The sequence below is a fragment of the Neoarius graeffei genome, chromosome 4 (assembly GCF_027579695.1).
Source record: "Neoarius graeffei isolate fNeoGra1 chromosome 4, fNeoGra1.pri, whole genome shotgun sequence".
Classification (NCBI taxonomy): Eukaryota; Metazoa; Chordata; class Actinopteri; order Siluriformes; family Ariidae; genus Neoarius; species Neoarius graeffei.
The window spans coordinates 5,302,415-5,322,200 of record NC_083572.1 but is presented as its reverse complement, the minus strand read 5'-3'; positions in this window follow the sequence as shown (position 1 = coordinate 5,322,200).

The following is a 19,786-nucleotide window of genomic DNA, read 5'->3' as shown; positions in this document are numbered from 1 at the left end:
GCCTTTCGCCCGTAGTCAGCTGGGATAGGCTCCAGCTTGCCTGCGACCCTGTAGAAGGATAAAGCGGCTAGAGATAATGAGATGAGATTAAAATTTCGCTTCTAGGAGCGCCAGCAAAATTATACAATCAAAACAATCCACTCAGAAAATGGGGTGTGTTTCGTCCAAGGTCGGACTTGATTCTTCAGCAGCCGAACCAGATAGAACGCGATATCTGGGTTCTCGATGGCCGGTAGAAACGTCTTATCTTCAGAAAAGTCTGACTTTTTAAAATAATCTGGCTCAAAACCACACATCATCTCTTTGTATTGAATCTTCGCTCGAGCGTTCAAATCATGATAATACTGAGAAAATTCAGGATTGTTTACAGACACGCTTTCAGCAGCTGCCGTCCTAGTGGCTTTGTTTATCCACCATCATGGTGGACGCTCATGACGGAGCACATTTTGGTTACGTGGTTGCAAGTCATCTATAGGCGAGAGGGCTATGGAAACGGAGATCGGCGCCGCCCTATGCACCTTAACCCTTGTATGGTGTTCTGGTCTGTGAGACCCGTTTTCATTTTTTATCAAAGGAACAATGATACAATTAATTATTTTTTCAAACTCAGATTTCCACTCATATCTTGACTATAACTGATTTTCTTTTTGTAAAATTACATTTTATTAAAAAACAAACAAAAAATGAGTAGCACTTTTTTTTAAACAAATGTAAGCTAACAAAGGTAAAGACCATGAGTTGGCCTAGTGGTTAGCGTGTCCGCCTCTCGATCAGGAGATCGCGAGTTCTGTTCACGGTTGGGTTATACCAAAGACCATCATAAAAATGGTACCTACTGCTGTCTGGCAAGGCACGCTGCAATACAGGTGCAAGTGGGGAGTCAAACTCTCGCGGTTACCAGAGGACTCGCCCCCCACTGTAACCCTAGCTATGTAATAGATGAGAGGCCGAGGGCTATGGAAATGGAGATCGGCACCGCCCTATGCGCCACATGGTGTGGGAAGGGACTTTGAACAAAGGTAAAGGGCAAATATTAACCATTGACCATATATGCTGTTTATATTGCTTGTAATTGGGGTGAAGTAAACATCCATCCATTATCTGTAGCCACTTATCCTGTTCTACAGGGTCACAGGTGAGCTGGATCCTATCCCAGCTGACTACGGGCGAAAGGCGGGGTACACCCTGGACAAGTCGCCAGGTCATCACAGGGCTGACACATAGACACAGACAACCATTCACACTCACATTCACACCTACGCTCAATTTAGAGTCACCAGTTAACCTAACCTGCATGTCTTTGGACTGTGGGGGAAACCGGAGCACCCGGAGGAAACCCACGCGGACAACATGCAAACTCCGCACAGAAAGGCCCTCGCCGGCCACGGGGCTCGAACCCAGGACCTTCTTGCTGTGAGGCGACAGTGCTAACCACTACACCACCATGCTGCCTGAAGTAAATATCTGTTAAGTATTTAATGTAAAATTGTTTGATTGTATTGATTTTAAAACACCAAAATGCAGCAGGTCCACCAGACCCACAAACACTGGCTGAGTAACAAAAATATGAACACCACACAAGGGTTAAGGGCCTGGTTAGTACCGGGACGGTAGGAGGAGGGACTTTGACTTTTGACTTACGACGTACAATTTTAAACATAAACGTTACCATTTGGTGCCTTGTACCAGGCTAATTTTCATCCGAATCTGAATCCGGAATCATCGTCATCATCTATGAATTGCGGCCAGTCCGGGGATCGTACGTCATGCTTAGGAGTTGAGTTGAAAGGCCAAGAATGAGCTTGTTTACACGCAAGAATTCACCATGTGTGAGCCTCAGCTACTGAATGGTGGCATCATCTGGACACTGTGGGGGGATGAGGGGGGAAAAACTCTGGAGAGTTACCCCTCTATACCCCCTCTATACTCCCCCTCGCCTCTTCCTCCTCCTCCTAACTAGCTCTTAGAAGACAGAAGAGGAGAAGAGGAGAGAAGAAGAGAACAGCCACACCCCCAAACCCCCCCCAGCTTCTCAGTCCTCCTTCTACCCCCCACTCTCCGTCGTTGTTTTCTTGCTGAATGAAATAATCTGCCCTCTTCCTCCTCCCCCATCCATCCTGACCCAGTCTAGGTCAGAGGGCCTCTGCTCAGCCTGTTGCTGATTGTAAGCCACATAAGCAGAGAGCTGGGGGGGGGGGGAGGCGCACAATTAGGCACAGATGGCCGTCCCTGCCTCGCCGTGGCCCGACTCGTCTTGGCAGCTGCTGCAAAGGGCCATCCCGCCCTCTCCCGTTCCGCCCGCGAGTGTAATTCAAATGAGAGATCAATGGACAACATAACACTAAAAAGTAACACTTACAATTATTTCATCTTTTATTTGCTTTTTTTTTTCCGGAGGAGGAGAAATAAAAGTCCTCATATCACCCTCCCCCCCACCCTCTTCCTGGTCATACCACCACCACCAGCTACTTATTGGATTATGGAAATGTAGCTCTTACATTTGAACAGTAACCTTTTCACCCTCCGTCTTGATCATTTTGGTCGAGAAACGAGCTCAGATTAGCGGGGTTAATCTATAAACCCTGTGTTTATTGTTGTTGTTGTTGATGAGATAAAATGCAAATGCAATCAAATTTCATTTGACAAGTTGTCATCGTAACATCTTAAGTTCATAGTCTTCAGTTCTGTATATTTGGTTTCCGTGACAGTATAGAAGTTTGTGGTTCTTACGCACCCTAGGTCATTTTTATTTCATACAAACTTTCCCTGTGTCTGAAATTGCTCCCTACTCACTATATAGGGCACTATATAGTGAGGACACCATTTTGTAGTGCCGTCCGAAACCTTAGTGAGGATTATTTACACCCTATATAGTGCACTCAAAGTATCCCACAATGCATCATGAAAAGTAGTGTACAACGATGGTCACTGACCAAAGCAATATATCCTATCATGCATTGTGGTCGCGCTGAAAGAAATCAAACATCTCAAATGTGATTTAATAAAAGGCAGCGGCAAAGAAGAAAGAAAAGTATTCAGCCTTGATTTAAACAGAACTGAAAGCTGCAGGTACTTTGTATTGATTAATGTTGGAAATGCGCTCAGTATAATATGGAGTTATCACAAAAACACATGCATGTGTTTATTATTTTGAAAATCCACCAGCTGACTGATCTGACACGTTTTAATTGTGCGACAGTAATGACATAAATACCAGCGGGACGGAGTAGTGTCCGAAAGAGTTTTTCATTTTACCAATAAGCTCACTGTATAGTCCTCTATATAGTAACTCCCTATATAGTGAGTAGGGAGTAGTGAACGAGTGAGCGATTTCAGACACAGGGTTGGTTATAGATTTTTATTTTATGACTTCTACATTGGGTGGCACGGTGGTGTAGTGGTTAGCGCTGTCGCTTCACAGCAAGAAGGTCCGGGTTCGAGCCCCGTGGCCGGCGAGGGCCTTTCTGTGCGGAGTTTGCATGTTGTCCGCGTGGGTTTCCTCCGGGTGTTCCAGTTTTCCCCAAAGGCATGCAGGTTAGGTTAACTGGTGACTCTAAATTGACCGTAGGTGTGAGTGTGAATGGTTGTCTGTGTCTATGTGTCAGCCCTATGATGACCTGGCGACTTGTCCAGGGTGTACCCCGCCTTTCGCCCGTAGTCAGCTGGGATAGGCTCCAGCTTGCCTGTGACCATGTAGAACAGGATAAAGTGGCTAGAGATGAAATTAAATTTTATTAAATTTTATTTTTTAAGTCTGAGCAGCATATTCCATAAAAGAGCACTTTTCAGATTAAAAACTGGGTTTTGGTGCAAAATTACGAAGCGAGTGTGACAGACAGTCAAAGTGTCCAGAAGAACTGTGGCTGGTTCTGGAAGATGCTCAGTAAAACCTACAGCTCATTTCCTTATCAAACTGCACTCACTGGACCTGAGACGACTATTTTATATTTTCTAAAGCAAAGGATCGTCTCACACCAAATATTGACTTTGTTTCATTGATTATGGCTCACTGATTACTGTTTATAGTATTTTTTTTTAATGTTGAAACATTTCATTTCTTTATTTTTGGTCTACAGCATTTCTTTACATGTGCCTGAGACTTTTGCACTTTTACTTTTGCCTGAGAATGTATTTATTTATTGCACAATTATGGTCTACAAAGATGAGGAAAGTGTCGAGGGTCAAATGTCATGCATAAACTTCAGAATGTGAAGTGGAGCTAAAGCCCAGTGCGATAATATGATGGAATTAATGGTTGCAATAATAATAATAGTAATAATAATACTTGAGGTAACACGGTGGTGTAGTGGTTAGCACTGTCGCCTCACAGCAAGAAGGTCCTGGGTTTGAGCCCAGCCGCCGGCGAGGGCCTTCCTGTGTGGAGTTTGCATGTTCTCTTCGTGTCTGCGTGGGTTTCCTCCGGGTGCTCCGGTTTCCCCCACAGTCCAAAGACATGCAGGTTAGGTTAACTGGTGACTCTAAATTGACCGTAGGTGTGAATGTGAGTGTGAATGGTTGTTTGTCTCTATGTGTCAGCCTTGCGATGATCTGGCGACTTGTCCAGGGTGTACCCCGCCTCTCACCCAAAGTCAGCTGGGGTAGGCTCCAGCTTGCCTGCGACCCTGTACAGGATAAGCGGTTATGGATAATGGATGGCTGGATAATACTTGAAGGCTGTTCAGTCACTCATCGAGGCTAAGAAGGAAGCAGAGAAGATCGTAGCGACGATGCAGCAGATGGTGTTGTTTGATTGTGAATCGCTTCTACGTAAAGTCATGTCCGGGGTAACACAACCAACAGAACTGTAATATATGTGGATATATAACATTATTGAGTATGACTGGAAGAAGATATGTTAACCACCAGTTTGCAAGTCTTACCAAAAGGCCATTGGAGTCTGCGTGTATCTTTGATATCCAACAACTAAGGGCCTAGCATTAAATGGCAGCTCTTTATCACAACCACCATTCCACCAGTTCACACCATGGTGATGATGATGATGATGATGATGATGATGATTGGATCCTAACGTGAGCTGGTGGTCCAAGGCGTGGCCGGGAACCAGAACACTCGATCCAGCTATCCTTTCCCATAATAATAATAATAATAATAATGTAGAGTTATGCTTTAATTTCTGAACTGTAAAATCTTTTTTTTTTCATGCACACCAGTTGTTAAAGCACGTACAAAACAGTCCTGTACAAAAGTCTTAGGCACGTGTAAAGAAATACTGCAGCTTAAATGGCTTAAAAGTAATGAAATGAAATGTTTCAACATTAAAAAATACTACAAACAGTAATCAGTAAGCCATAATCAATGAAACAAAGTCAATATTTGGTGTGAGGCGACCCTTTGCTTTAAAATATATATATATATATATATATATATATATATATATATATATATATATATATATATATATATATATATATATATATATAAAATAGTTGTCTCAGGTCCAGTGAAAGCAGTTTTATGCGGAAATGAGCTGTAGATTTTACTGAGCATCTTACAGAACCAGCCACAGTTCTTCTGGACACTTTGACTGTCACACTCGCTTCGTAATTTTGCACCAAAACCCAGTAGCCTTCATTATATTTTATTTTTTAATCTGAAAAGTGCTCTCTTATGGAATATACTGCTCAGACATTTACACACTGTTTTTTTCTGTAGCATTTAATTTTGTGCTGAAACCCCCACCCCCCACCCCCGAATGTTAAAATGGAACTCTAAAATGTTTTTGTAATGTTTTGACTCGATAATGAATGTAGAAGTCATAAAATAGAAATTGATAATAAAGTTCTTGTTGTTGTTTTTTTGGTCTTAAGTCTTTTTATTGTATTTTAACATGGAACAAACACGTAACAACCCATATCCCACCCACCCACATCACACCATTGTTATAAATGAAATCACATTCCATAAAATGAAACATAAAATTAAGATCCACAGCAGATAATTTGACACATTTATGTTGTACAGATAATAGAAAAATAGCTATATAATTACCTGAAGACAAAAAAAAAAAAAAATGAGGAGGACAACAATAACATCATTATTTACAATGTCATTAGAGTCCATCTTTTCAACTAATGTAAGAACAGGTTGCCAGATATAAGCAGAATTTAAGATTATTACCCTGTATATGATACAGAATTTTTTCAAGCGTTAGATAGTGCGTAACATCATTAAGCCAATGTTTAAATGTAGGTGGAGACTTGTCTTTCCATTTCTTTAGAACAATACGTCTGTCTAGGAGAGTTGTAAACGCTGTTACTGTTTGACCCCTGTCGCCTTTACAAAGTTCTTGTGGTATTACTCCAAAAATGGCAATAACCAGTGATCTATAACAAAGTTTGTATGAAAAAAAACCAAAGTGCCGAAGACTTTTCCACAGGACTGTATATTGTCATTGATGTGGTATCATTGACCCTTTTGTAAGATCTTCAGAGGTGGACAAAGAACCCAAACGTCTTCAAGACTTTTCAAGCAAGTCCAATTGCTCTCTTCTACCAACCACAGAATACTTCTGAAAGGACTTCAGATAAGTTACGGTTATTCATGTTAGCATAACTCCGTTTTTATATATCAGTGAAGATACTCAGTCATCCAGGTACAACCCCGATTCCAAAAAAGTTGGGACAAAGTACAAATTGTAAATAAAAACAGAATGCAATGATGTGGAAGTTTCAAAATTCCATATTTTATTCAGAATAGAACATTGATGACATATCAAATGTTTAAACTGAGAAAATGTATCATTTAAAGAGAAAAATGAGGTGATTTTAAATTTCATGACAACAACACATCTCAAAAAAGTTGGGACAAGGCCATGTTTACCACTGTGAGACATCCCCTTTCTCTTTACAACAGTCTGTAAACGTCTGGGGACTGAGGAGACAAGTTGCTCAAGTTTAGGGATAGGAATGTTAACCCATTCTTGTCTAATGTAGGATTCTAGTTGCTCAACTGTCTTAGGTCTTTTTTGTCATATCTTCCATTTTATGATGCGCCAAATGTTTTCTATGGGTGAAAGATCTGGACTGCAGGCTGGCCAGTTCAGTACCCGGACCCTTCTTCTACGCAGCCATGATGCTGTAATTGATGCAGTATGTGGTTTGGCATTGTCATGTTGGAAAATGCAAGGTCTTCCCTGAAAGAGACGTCGTCTGGATGGGAGCATATGTTGCTCTAGAACCTGGATATACCTTTCAGCATTGATGGTGTCTTTCCAGATGTGTAAGCTGCCCATGCCACACGCACTAATGCAACCCCATACCATCAGAGATGCAGGCTTCTGAACTGAGTGCTGATAACAACTTGGGTCATCCTTCTCCTCTTTAGTCCGAATGACACGGCATCCCTGATTTCCATATAGAACTTCAAATTTTGATTCGTTTGACCGCAGAACAGTTTTCCACTTTGCCACAGTCCATTTTAAATGAGCCTTGGCCCAGAGAAAATGTCTGCACTTCTGGATCATGTTTAGATGCGGCTTCTTCTTTGAACTATAGAGTTTTAGCTGGCAACGGCGGATGGCACGGTGAATTGTGTTCACAGATAATGTTCTCTGGAAATATTCTTGAGCCCATTTTGTGATTTCCAATACAGAAGCATGCCTGTATGTGATGCAGTGCCGTCTAAGGGCCCGAAGATCATGGGCACCCAGTATGGTTTTTCGGCCTTGACCCTTACGCACAGAGATTCTTCCAGATTCTCTGAATCTTTTTTTTTTTTTTAAAGATTTTTTTTGGGCTTTTTTCACCTTTATTGGATAGGACAGTGTAGAGACAGGAAATGAGCTAGAGAGAGAGACGGGGAGGGATCGGGAAATGACCTCGGGTCGGAATCGAACCTGGGTCCCCGGATTTATGGTATGGCGCCTTAGTCGACTGAGCCATGGCGCCCCCAATTCTCTGAATCTTTTGATGATATTATGCACTGTAGATGATGATATGTTCAAACTCTTTGCAATTTTACACTGTCGAACTCCTTTCTGATATTGCTCCACTATTTGTCGGCGCAGAATTAGGGGGATTGGTGATCCTCTTCCCATCTTTACTTCTGAGAGCCGCTGCCACTCCAAGATGCTCTTTTTATACCCAGTCATGTTAATGACCTATTGCCACTTGACCTAATGAGTTGCAATTTGGTCCTCCAGCTGTTCCTTTTTTGTACCTTTAACTTTTCCAGCCTCTTATTGCCCCTGTCCCAACTTTTTTGAGATGTGTTGCTGTCATGAAATTTTCAAATGAGCCAATATTTGGCATGAAATTTCAAAATGTCTCACTTTCGACATTTGATATGTTGTCTATGTTCTATTGTGAATACAATATCAGTTTTTGAGATTTGTAAGTTATTGCATTCCGTTTTTATTTACAATTTGTACTTTGTCCCAACTTTTTTGGAATCGGGGTTGTACATAGTAATCTGTGGTTGGTAGAAGAGAGCAACTGGACTTGCTTGAAGATTCTTGAAGACGTTTCGCCTCTCATCTGAAAGGCTTCCTCAGTTCTGTCTGACTAATAGGAAGTATCAAGTATTTATCCTCTCATGGATCATCATAGAATCCGAATCAGAATGCTGATGGCTGCATTGTAGGTGGCTGATAAAAGATGTCTTAGACACCCACCTCTGTTCAGTGATGGTCGTTCCATGTTGACAAAAATGAATGATCCTCTCTGGCTAAGATGTCTACCAGTTTTCTGGAAGTCCTCTCATATTTCAGCACCAGTCGAAGGGATCTCATCCCAAAGTGCGTAGAAACATATCTGTGAAGATATTCAGCCATCCAGGATAAATACTTGATACTCCCTATTAGTCAGACAGAACTGAGGAAGCCTTTCAGATGAGAGGCGAAACGTCTTCAAGAATCTTCAAGCAAGTCCAGTTGCTCTCTTCTACCAACCACAGATAACTCCGTTTTTACATGCTAACTAACAGTGTCCAAGTTAACTAGCTATGTGTAAACGTTAGCCGTGGACAAGGCTACGGCAACTTGGCGGGAAAATCCATAGAAAGTCATTTGACTAACCAGACTGCATAGCTACGTTTGCAATGTTATCGCCAGCTCTAAAAGCACAGACAGCTTCATTGCAAGCTTTCTCTTGGAATAAAACGTTTATATCCCTCAATATGCTTCCGCAGGTCGGACGGCGAGTTTTTGTAGACCGTGATGTGGTTCATTTTTGGCAAACAAAGCAAACATTTAAAACCAAATGAATCTTTAATCCTTTCAGAAAACTGAAACATGGGTTCCAGGTAAAGCCATGAGTGCGTTCATTCCCCAGAAGAACCGCCTCCTTCCATTCTGCCATCAACTGATCGTGTTAAATAATGCTGCTGAGAAATAACTGAACTTGATTTTATCCAGTCTATGGACGTGACGTGACCCTGGTGATTACTGATCAGCTGTCTCAGGTGGGGTTTACATTAGACCGTATCAGCGGATCATCAGATTAACGTTTTTAAAACGATTAGTGTGCTCACAGCAACACCAATACATGATTCGCGTGCACACAGCAACACCAATACACGGATACGCTCAGCTCCGCAGGCATCCTGCGCTCCAAATCACTCCGCCCTGAACAGCGAGTGCCCTCTGGAGGGTGCGCACTCCGGCCCTGCGCAGCTCACAGAGCGCGCGAGTGAAGTGCACGAGCAGTGATTCGGGACTGAGCCGCTGTGTGTGTGATCCCAGTGCATATCACTTACCACTTGCAAGTGGAAGGATGGCAAGCCTAAAGACAATCATAACTACACAATGGGCAGTATTTGCATCAGTATTTGCAGTATTTTCATACTTTTGTACTCTTTAATGAAAGGTGATACAAGGCGGAAGTCCGCGCCGTTTTTCAGCAGTCGCGTCACATGACCAACGCCAGCGAATCAGGAAGGTGGATGTCACAGTGACGTTGTCCAATGACGATGCCAGCTAGAGCTCAGCACAGCGTATCCGCGTATTCTCAATGTTTACACAGCACCGGACCAGACACGATCTGGATTGAATATGTGGACACTGGCGGATTCCCGTTTCCCGGCGTTTCCAGGCGTTTTAATGTAAACGGACAGTGCATCCGCGAAGAAAACGAGACAGATACGGTCTAATGTAAACTTGGCCTCAGTGTCACCTGGGAAAAAACCCCATCACGTTTTAGAAAAGAAAAGAAAAAAACATCCACTTTCAAAACTGCTTCATAATAACAAGGACCTTGACGGAAATGTAGTGGAGTGAAAAGTATGATATTTGCCTTTCAAATGGAGTGAAGTTTCCAAAAAAAATAATACTCAAGGAACGTACAGATACTCAAAAAGTGTACTTAAGTACAGAACTCAAGTAAATGTACTTCGTTACTGTCCACCTCTGAACATCTTTAGCATGTACCGCTGATGCAGTATTCAGTGTTGTAGTCAAGTCACTAAACCTCAAGTCTGAGTCCTCAGTGTTCAAGTCTGAGTCATTAAAGAAAAATTTGAGTCGAGTCCAAGAACAAGACTCCAACGGCACCATTTGACAGTGGCTGTTGCTGCCTTTATGTGAAAGCGTCTCTGCTACTGTGTCGGACTAACGTTCCTGCTCGACGGCCCCATTTTAGTGAACAGGCTACAGATAAAAAGCTTGTTCATTGCTCAGCAAGCCCCGCCCACTATCAACAGGGAAAATAACATGAGCGAGGGTTAACACTAGCTAGTTCATCGCTCAGCAAACAAGCCCCGCCCACTATCAACAGAGCAATGAACATAGTGTGTCATTTCCTTCTCTGGGTGGAGTCTCGCCAAATGACGATTGAAGTTCGAGGTCGTCCCCGTCGTCTCCTCGATAGTTCTTCTACATATGGAACACATAGCAGGGCATTTTTCCCCACTGCACGAGAAGTCTGTATAAGCAAAGCGGACAATCCTAGCGGCGTCTCTCCAGGTGTTTTAGTGCCATTAATGTTAGTTTGTTCCTGAACATGACGTATGAACAGGTAAATGTGCATTCTCTTGCAGGAAATTCATATAAAAATTAATGTAGATATAAATATAAATATATTATGCCAAAGTATTATGTCATGTTACAAAAAATAAAGAAAAAATCTGAGTTTTCGTCTCCAATTTACGAGTCCAAATGCAGTTAATGCATGAATCCGAGTCCAAGTCTGAGTCATCAGTGCTCAAGTCCAAGTTGAGTCATGAGTCCTTAAAATTAGGGCACGAGTCCTGGACTTGAGTACTCCAAGCCTGTGCTGACGCACCCAAGTTTACCATCACCACCACCACCATCACCACCACCACCGAGCCCCCAGCATCGAGTAAAAGTACACTTCAGTTCCTTTATTTCCTCTGAGTGTTCAATCACAAGTACTTTAAATGCTTTACTGCATTATAGCTTCCATTTTGTTGCCAGAAAATAACATTCTGGAGCTATTTTTGCTCTCACGTTGATGCCAAAATGGAAGATTTAACGACTCGGCTATTAGTTTTTACGCTAAGATTAAACCCACGTGTCAAAAGATTTCTTGTAATGACATTTTCATGATCCCACCATGTCATGTTCACAGTATCCTGAAACATCCATCCTAAATCCCACTATTTACCAAATTCCTGATCCAATAATCCCAGAAAACAGTTATTACTGTACAAACAGACTAATTTAAAGGGATCCTCCAGCAGATTTACTCTTAAACTTATGTTCAGTAAAAGTATTTGTAGATTTTAACAGTCAAACTTTCTTTTTCAGAGACCAAATAGTGTTTGAGAAAAATGAATTTTTTATTAAAATACCGGACGGGCCTCCCGCGGAAGTGATGTATGCGATGACGTGGCATAGTGGAAGCTTGGAGCAACTCGGCTCGTTATATCCTCTGCTTACATCGTGGTTTTGTTGGCTTTAAAAGTATTTTTACCGAATTTGTAGGTTTTTCAATAAGTATGCCTCATTATGCAGCATATAAATGCCAAAATGATGCTAAAAAGAAGGACGTTAAAAGAAGATATCTTTTCACCGTACACCTGGCCAGAATTGACTAGATTCAAGAAATGGATTCATGCCATCAGAAGATCTCAAAACAATCTGCCTGAGGTGCCCTACTGATGCTCCGAACATTTTGAATCATCATGTTTCGATGAATCGATGGAATTAAAAGCAAGACTAAAGAGGGCTTTGAGAATAAAAAGAAATAAAAGACGATGCCGTGCCCATCGTTCAGCTCCAAAAGTCCGCCGATGCAGTGTTGAGGGGCAACAGAGACGACAACAAGACTGGGAGGTTAGTTCTGACTTTGTTCTACCATAGTTCTTTGTAGTATACAGGGACGGATCCAACCCAGGAATATGGCAGATGTACATTTGCAGAAATATTTTCACTAATTTTAACAGGTCACTATGGATTTTCACAGGAGCGTAGAGCACGCCGAGCACTTTTTGAAAAGGGCAGCCACGGCCCGCTGTGACCGCGGCTTGGCCCGGTCTGTTGGTTGAGTGTGACTATAGCCCATGTAGCCAGCTAGTGGTAAAGTAAACAAACGCCCTATGACCGATGGCAACTGGTGCACATATATTTCTGCACGCGCATCGGTCTGGATCCGTCCCTGGTATATTATCGGTGTCTTACCTGGTGAATTAGTTCTGACTTTGTTCTACCATACAGGGATGGATCCAACCCAAGAATCTGACAGATGCACATTTGCAGAAATATTTTCACGTGCCATCTTAAGCTTCACCTACCTAGGCGGTCAATTAACTGTCGATGCTTCATTAGATGCAGAAATAAAGAGGAGAATAGTGAGAGGAGCAGCTGCTTTCAAATCTCTGTCTACTAGATGCTGGAACCACAGAGGCCTGACTCTCAAGACCAAAGTCACTGTCTACAAAGCCGTAGTACTGCCTTGCCTGCTATATGGGAGTGAGACTTGGACAACACTAGCACCCCACATCCACAAGCTGGAAATGTTCCATCAAAGATCGCTCAGGCAAATCATGAGGATCCAATGGTGGCATCACATAACGAACACAGAGGTGTTATGAAGAGCCGGCACATCAACAATTGAGACCATGGCTCGTACCAACCGCCTTCGCTGGCTAGGCCATGTCTGCAGAATGCCAGACTATAGGATCCCCAAGCAGCTTCTTTTCAGAGAGCTTGCCAAAGGCAAAAGATCTCGTGGGCAACCAAAAAAGAGGTGGAAGGATTGCGTCAAAGAGGACCTCACCATATTCGGCCTCCAAGACAACTGGTACACCACTACAGCCGATCGGTCTGCATGGGGACAACAGATCCACAATGGAAAGTCCTTGTGTGAGACAAGACTACAACGGTGTGCTGATGAGCGAAGAGAACGACGCCACAGAAGAGCCACCCTTAATCAGAGATGACGGGACCATAAAAAGAAGAAGAAGAAGACCTGGTGAATTGTAATCTGTATTCCAATGCGTCATTGGCTCTTCAGTGTACACAGGAAGCAAATACGGGTAACAAAGAAAAAAGAACAATCACCGATGGATCAAGAGACGGAGCATTCGGTTGAGCTTCAGATTGACTCCACTCCAGATAAGAGAATTAGTCAGAACATTTTGCATGAAACTCACTCATTTGAAATTTCTGAAGTTTTATTTCACGGTCATTTCAGTTTCATTTATATTTATGTGCTCGGACTGTGAATTGACCGGAAAGAGAGATACTGCTGTGCCAACAGATGAACCAGTCAGCATTGAAATCCAGACAGAGACATTTGTCTTCGAAGACAAGATTATCCAGTGTTCTTTGTTGGGAGATGAAAGCGTCTCATTAGATGATGCGTTCAAACTCTACAAGCAAAACCATGATGTAAGCAGAGGATATAACGAGCCGAGTTGCTCCAAGCTTCCACTACGCCACGTCGTCGCATACGTCACTTCTGCGGGAGGCCCGTCTGGTATTTTAATAAAAATTCATTTTTCTCAAACACTATTTGGTCTCTGAAAAATGAATGTTTGACTGTTGAAATCCACTAATGCTTTTACTGAACATTAATTTAAGAGTAAATCCGCTGGAGGATCCCTTTAAGAACTCTGAAACTCGGCGCAGTGTTTTCATGAGTATGAAGCAGAAACCTGGGCAACTGGAGCTCAGCGGCTTGGTGCCAGAAAATAATCAGGAGATATTTTTGGTGTCAGATCGACACTAAAACTGATAGATAAGGTGAGTACGGTGGTGTAGTGGTTAGCGCTGTCACCTCACAGCAAGAAGGTCCAGCTTGCCTGCAACCCTGTAGGACAGGATAAAGCGGCTAGAGATAATGAGATGAGATGAGATATATACAACCCTGATTCCAAAAAAGTTGGGACAAAGTACAAATTGTAAATAAAAACGGAATGCAACGATGTGGAAGTTTCAAAATTCCATATTTTATTCAGAATAGAACATAGATGACATATCAAATGTTTAAACTGAGAAAATGTATCATTTAAAGAGAAAAATTAGGTGATTTTAAATTTCATGACAACAACACATCTCAAAAAAGTTGGGACAAGGCCATGTTTCCCACTGTGAGACATCCCCTTTTCTCTTTACAACAGTCTGTAAACGTCTGGGGACTGAGGAGACAAGTTGCTCAAGTTTAGGGATAGGAATGTTAACCCATTCTTGTCTAATGTAGGATTCTAGTTGCTCAACTGTCTTAGGTCTTTTTTGTCGTATCTTCCGTTTTATGATGCGCCAAATGTTTTCTATGGGTGAAAGATCTGGACTGCAGGCTGGCCAGTTCAGTACCCGGACCCTTCTTCTACGCAGCCATGATGCTGTAATTGATGCAGTATGTGGTTTGGCATTGTCATGTTGGAAAATGCAAGGTCTTCCCTGAAAGAGACGTCGTCTGGATGGGAGCATATGTTGCTCTAGAACCTGGATATATCTTTCAGCATTGATGGTGTCTTTCCAGATGTGTAAGCTGCCCATGCCACACGCACTAATGCAACCCCATACCATCAGAGATGCAGGCTTCTGAACTGAGCGCTGATAACAACTTGGGTCGTCCTTCTCCTCTTTAGTCCGAATGACACGGTGTCCCTGATTTCCATAAAGAATTTCAAATTTTGATTCGTCTGACCACAGAACAGTTTTCCACTTTGCCACAGTCCATTTTAAATGAGCCTTGACCCAGAGAAGACGTCTGCGCTTCTGGATCATGTTTAGATACGTCTTCTTCTTTGAAGTATAGAGTTTTAGCTGGCAACAGTGGATGGCACGGTGAATTGTGTTCACAGATAATGTTCTCTGGAAATATTCCTGAGCCCATTTTGTGATTTCCAATACAGAAGCATGCCTGTATGTGATGCAGTGCCGTCTAAGGGCCCAAAGATCACGGGCACCCAGTATGGTTTTCCGGCCTTGACCCTTACGCACAGAGATTCTTCCAGATTCTCTGAATCTTTTGATGATATTATGCACTGTAGATGATGATATGTTCAAACTCTTTGCAATTTTACACTGTCGAACTCCTTTCTGATATTGCTCCACTATTTGTCGGCGCAGAATTAGGGGGATTGGTGATCCTCTTCCCATCTTTACTTCTGAGAGCCGCTGCCACTCCAAGATGCTCTTTTTATACCCAGTCATGTTAATGACCTATTGCCAATTGACCTAATGAGTTGCAATTTGGTCCTCCAGCTGTTCCTTTTTTGTACCTTTAACTTTTCCAGCCTCTTATTGCCCCTGTCCCAACTTTTTTGAGATGTGTTGCTGTCATGAAATTTCAAATGAGCCAATATTTGGCATGAAATTTCAAAATGTCTCACTTTCGACATTTGATATGTTGTCTATGTTCTATTGTGAATACAATATCAGTTTTTGAGATTTGTAAATTATTGCATTTCGTTTTTATTTACAATTTGTACTTTGTCCCAACTTTTTTGGAACCAGGGTTGTATATATAAAAAAAAGAAATAATGCCATATATGATATAGACATGAGTGTTTTACTGGGAAATGCGCCACTCGCCATTCATGTTTTGCATCCGAACTCCATCCGGGACATGGAGAACCAAAACTGTGACATAAATCTCTATATGTCACTCATGAGGAAATTGATGATAAATTTTCTTTTGATAAATTTCTGTACTTTTTGTTTGTGAATGTGTCAAAATAATAAAAAGAAAATAATTTGAAAATATGAAGTTTATCTTCTCATGCTGAAAAACTTGCATTTTTTATATGAAATACTTCGCGGGATCTGAGTGACGTATTTAAATAATATCAGCTGGCTTTTTTTCATGGTATATCAGATATATTCCATTCAGCTAGCATGATACTGAACGAGTCGAAGACAAGTAGCTGAATGGAATATATCTGATAGACCACGAAAAAAAGCCAGCCAATATTATTATTATTCATACACATTCCTTTCGGTGTTCAACGCATCTTTCTCTTTTACAAATTGTCACAGTCACTCGCTAGTGCAGAAGTTTTATGTCTCCGACGTGTGACGTCATGTTGTCTTGACAACCATTCAGTATTGTAAACCATACTCAATGCTCATTCTCCATTGGGTAGAGTGACATAATACACGTAGGATAAGCGATACGCTAACAATATTGCATGCTGTCAAACCAAATGAATGAAACCCGCTAGAAGGGAATAGAACACGTTTTTATTCCATGGAAAAAGTGTCCTGTGTGTATAATAATTCTCGATATTTCAGTCAGATGACGTCACTCACAGTGTTTTCCCGCTGACTGGACGTGCATTGTCAAAATGGCGAACCGGTTCACAATTAAAATTCTTTTCATTGACTTGCGTATTTTTTTTTTATGGATGTGTCCATACAGTATATAATACAAAGAACATTACACGGTGGTGCGAAGATATGAAGTTTATCTTCACTTTGCTTGGTCATGAATATGTTCACCACTCAAGGATAAACTTCATCTCTTCATGATGATGATGATGATATTATTACAAGCTACGTTTCCATTCACAAACCTTTTACTTTCGGAACGGATTTATTCCAGACGGCGAATTTGAATCTGAAATCTTTCACTTCCATCAAAGCGATCAGATACGTGTTCACATTTATACGTCCCAGGTGAATTTCTGACATCGCATAGCTCTCGGGTTTAAAGCTGCTCCCATTCCATAAAACGTCATGACGTCACCACTCCAGAGTGCAATCCAATCGAATGTTGATATGCTAATATTTAATATTTTCCGACAGTGTTGTAGTTGAGTCAGTAAACCTCAAGTTTGAGTCCAGTCTCGAGTCCCCAGTGTTCAGGTCCGAGTCAAGTCCAAGTCTCATCTCATCTCATTATCTCTAGCCGCTTTATCCTTCTACAGGGTCGCAGGCAAGCTGGATCCTATCCCAGCTGACTATGGGCGAAAGGCGGGGTACACCCTGGACAAGTCGCCAGGTCATCACAGGGCTGACACACAGACACAGACAACCATTCACACTCACATTCACACCTACGGTCAATTTAGAGTCACCAGTTAACCTAACCTGCATGTCTTTGGACTGTGGGGGAAACCGGAGCACCTGGAGGAAACCCACGCGGACACGGGGAGAACATGCAAACTCCACACAGAAAGGCCCTCGCCGGCCCCGGGGCTCGAACCCAGGACCTTCTTGCTGTGAGGCGACAGCGCTAACCACTACACCACCGTGCCGCCCCCAAGTCCAAGTCATGAAAGAAAATTTCGAGTCCAGTCTGAGAACAAGACTCTAATCGCGCTGTTTGATGGTGGCTGTTGCTGTATTTATGTGAAACCATTTACGGCAGAGTCTATCTGATGCACGCGTCAAGGTGAAATTTGTACAAAAATTAATGTAGATATAAATATGCTAAATTATTATAGCATGTTACAAAAAAATAAAGAAAAAATCCAAGCCCTCGTCTCCAATTTACGAGTCTGAATGCAGTCACGAGTCTGGATCCGAGTCCGAGTCGTGTCAGTGGTTAACACAGTCGCCTCACAGCAAGAAGGTTCTGGGTTCGAGCCCAGCGGCTGGCGAGGGCCTTTCTGTGTGGAGTTTGCATGTTCTCCCCATGTCTGCGTGGGTTTCCTCTGGGTGCTCTGGTTTCCCCCACAGTCCAAAGGTTAATATGGGACAGCCTTGGGCTGAGGTGCCCTTGAGCGAGGCACCTAACCCCGAACTGCTCCTGAAGCACTGTTAGCATGGCTGCCCACTGCTCTGAATATGTGTGTGTTCACTGCTTCAGATGGGTTAAATGCAGAGAGGAAATTTCACAAGTGTGTGATGAATAAAGTTGTGCTTTCTTTCTTTTTTCTAAATTATTATGGCAAGTTACAAAAAAAAAATCCAAGTCCTCATCTCCAATTTATGAGTCTGAATGCGAGTCAACAGCGCTCAAGTCCAAGTAAAATTAGAGACTCGAGTACTACAAGCCTGCTTTCTGATCAAACGGTTTATCAGAGATCCTTCATATGAGATTGAAATTCTCAGATTCTGAAAGCGAGGTCGGTATTTCATTCTGATCGAGCTCCTTCCATCCATCCATCCATCCATCCATCCATCCATCCATTATCTGTAGCCGCTTATCCTGTCCTACAGGGTCGCAGGCAAGCTGGAGCCTATCCCAGCTGACTATGGGTGAGAGGCGGGGTACACCCTGGACAAGTCGCCAGGTCATCACAGGGCTGACACACAACCATTCACACCTACGGTCAATTTAGAGCCACCAGTTAACCTAACCTGCATGTCTTTGGACTGGAAACCGGAGCATCCGGAGGAAACCCATGCGGACACGGTGAGAACATGCAAACTCCACACAGAAAGGCCCTCGTTGTCCGTTGCTGGGCTTGAACCTGGACTTTCTTGCTGTGAGGCGACAGTGCTAACCACTACACCACCGTGCCGCCCTGATCGAGCTCGAATCTGATTATTATGGGCCATTATGAGATAATTACAGCGTTATTACAGAGAATAAAGCAAGAGATGATCTTAGTTGGTGCATTCTGAGATTGATTCAACATCTCATCTCATCTCATTATCTCTAGCCACTTTATCCTGTTCTACAGGGTCGCAGGCAAGCTGGAGCCTATCCCAGCTGACTACGGGCGAAAGGCAGGGTACACCCTGGACAAGTCGCCAGGTCATCACAGGACTGACACCGAGACACAGACAACCATTCACACTCACATTCACACCTACGCTCAATTTAGAGTCACCAGTTAACCTAACCTGCATGTCTTTGGACTGTGGGAGAAACCGGAGCACCCGGAGGAAACCCACGCGGACACAGGGAGAACATGCAAACTCCACACAGAAAGGCCCTCGCCGGCCACGGGGCTCGAACCCGGACCTTCTTGCTGTGAGGCGACAGCGCTAACCACTACACGACCGTGCCGCCCAGCTGTGAATATTATCATTTATATTCTTTCATATAAACACTAGTAGGCTCTACTTTTGAGAAATGCAAAGGCCTACAGAGCGCAAAGAGTGGATTAGAAATAATCTTTTATTACTTTTTTATTGAGTGTACCAATTTAGTGTTTTTACCTAATTAGCATAATTAATACTAATGAAATGCTAATTTGCCTCATTGGTTTTTTACTTTTTTTTTTCAAACTTTGTATTCAGTATACAACCATCTATGTTCCTGCCAATTTCCATGTAAATATCTTGAAAAACAGAAAAAAACATTTGAGCTCATTGGTTAATGAGGCCCATTTTGGACCATGTGATCTTCTCATCTCATCTCATCTCATCTCATCTCATCTCATCTCATTATCTCTAGCCGCTTTATCCTGTTCTACAGGGTCGCAGGCAAGCTGGATCCTATCCCAGCTGACTACGGGCGAAAGGCGG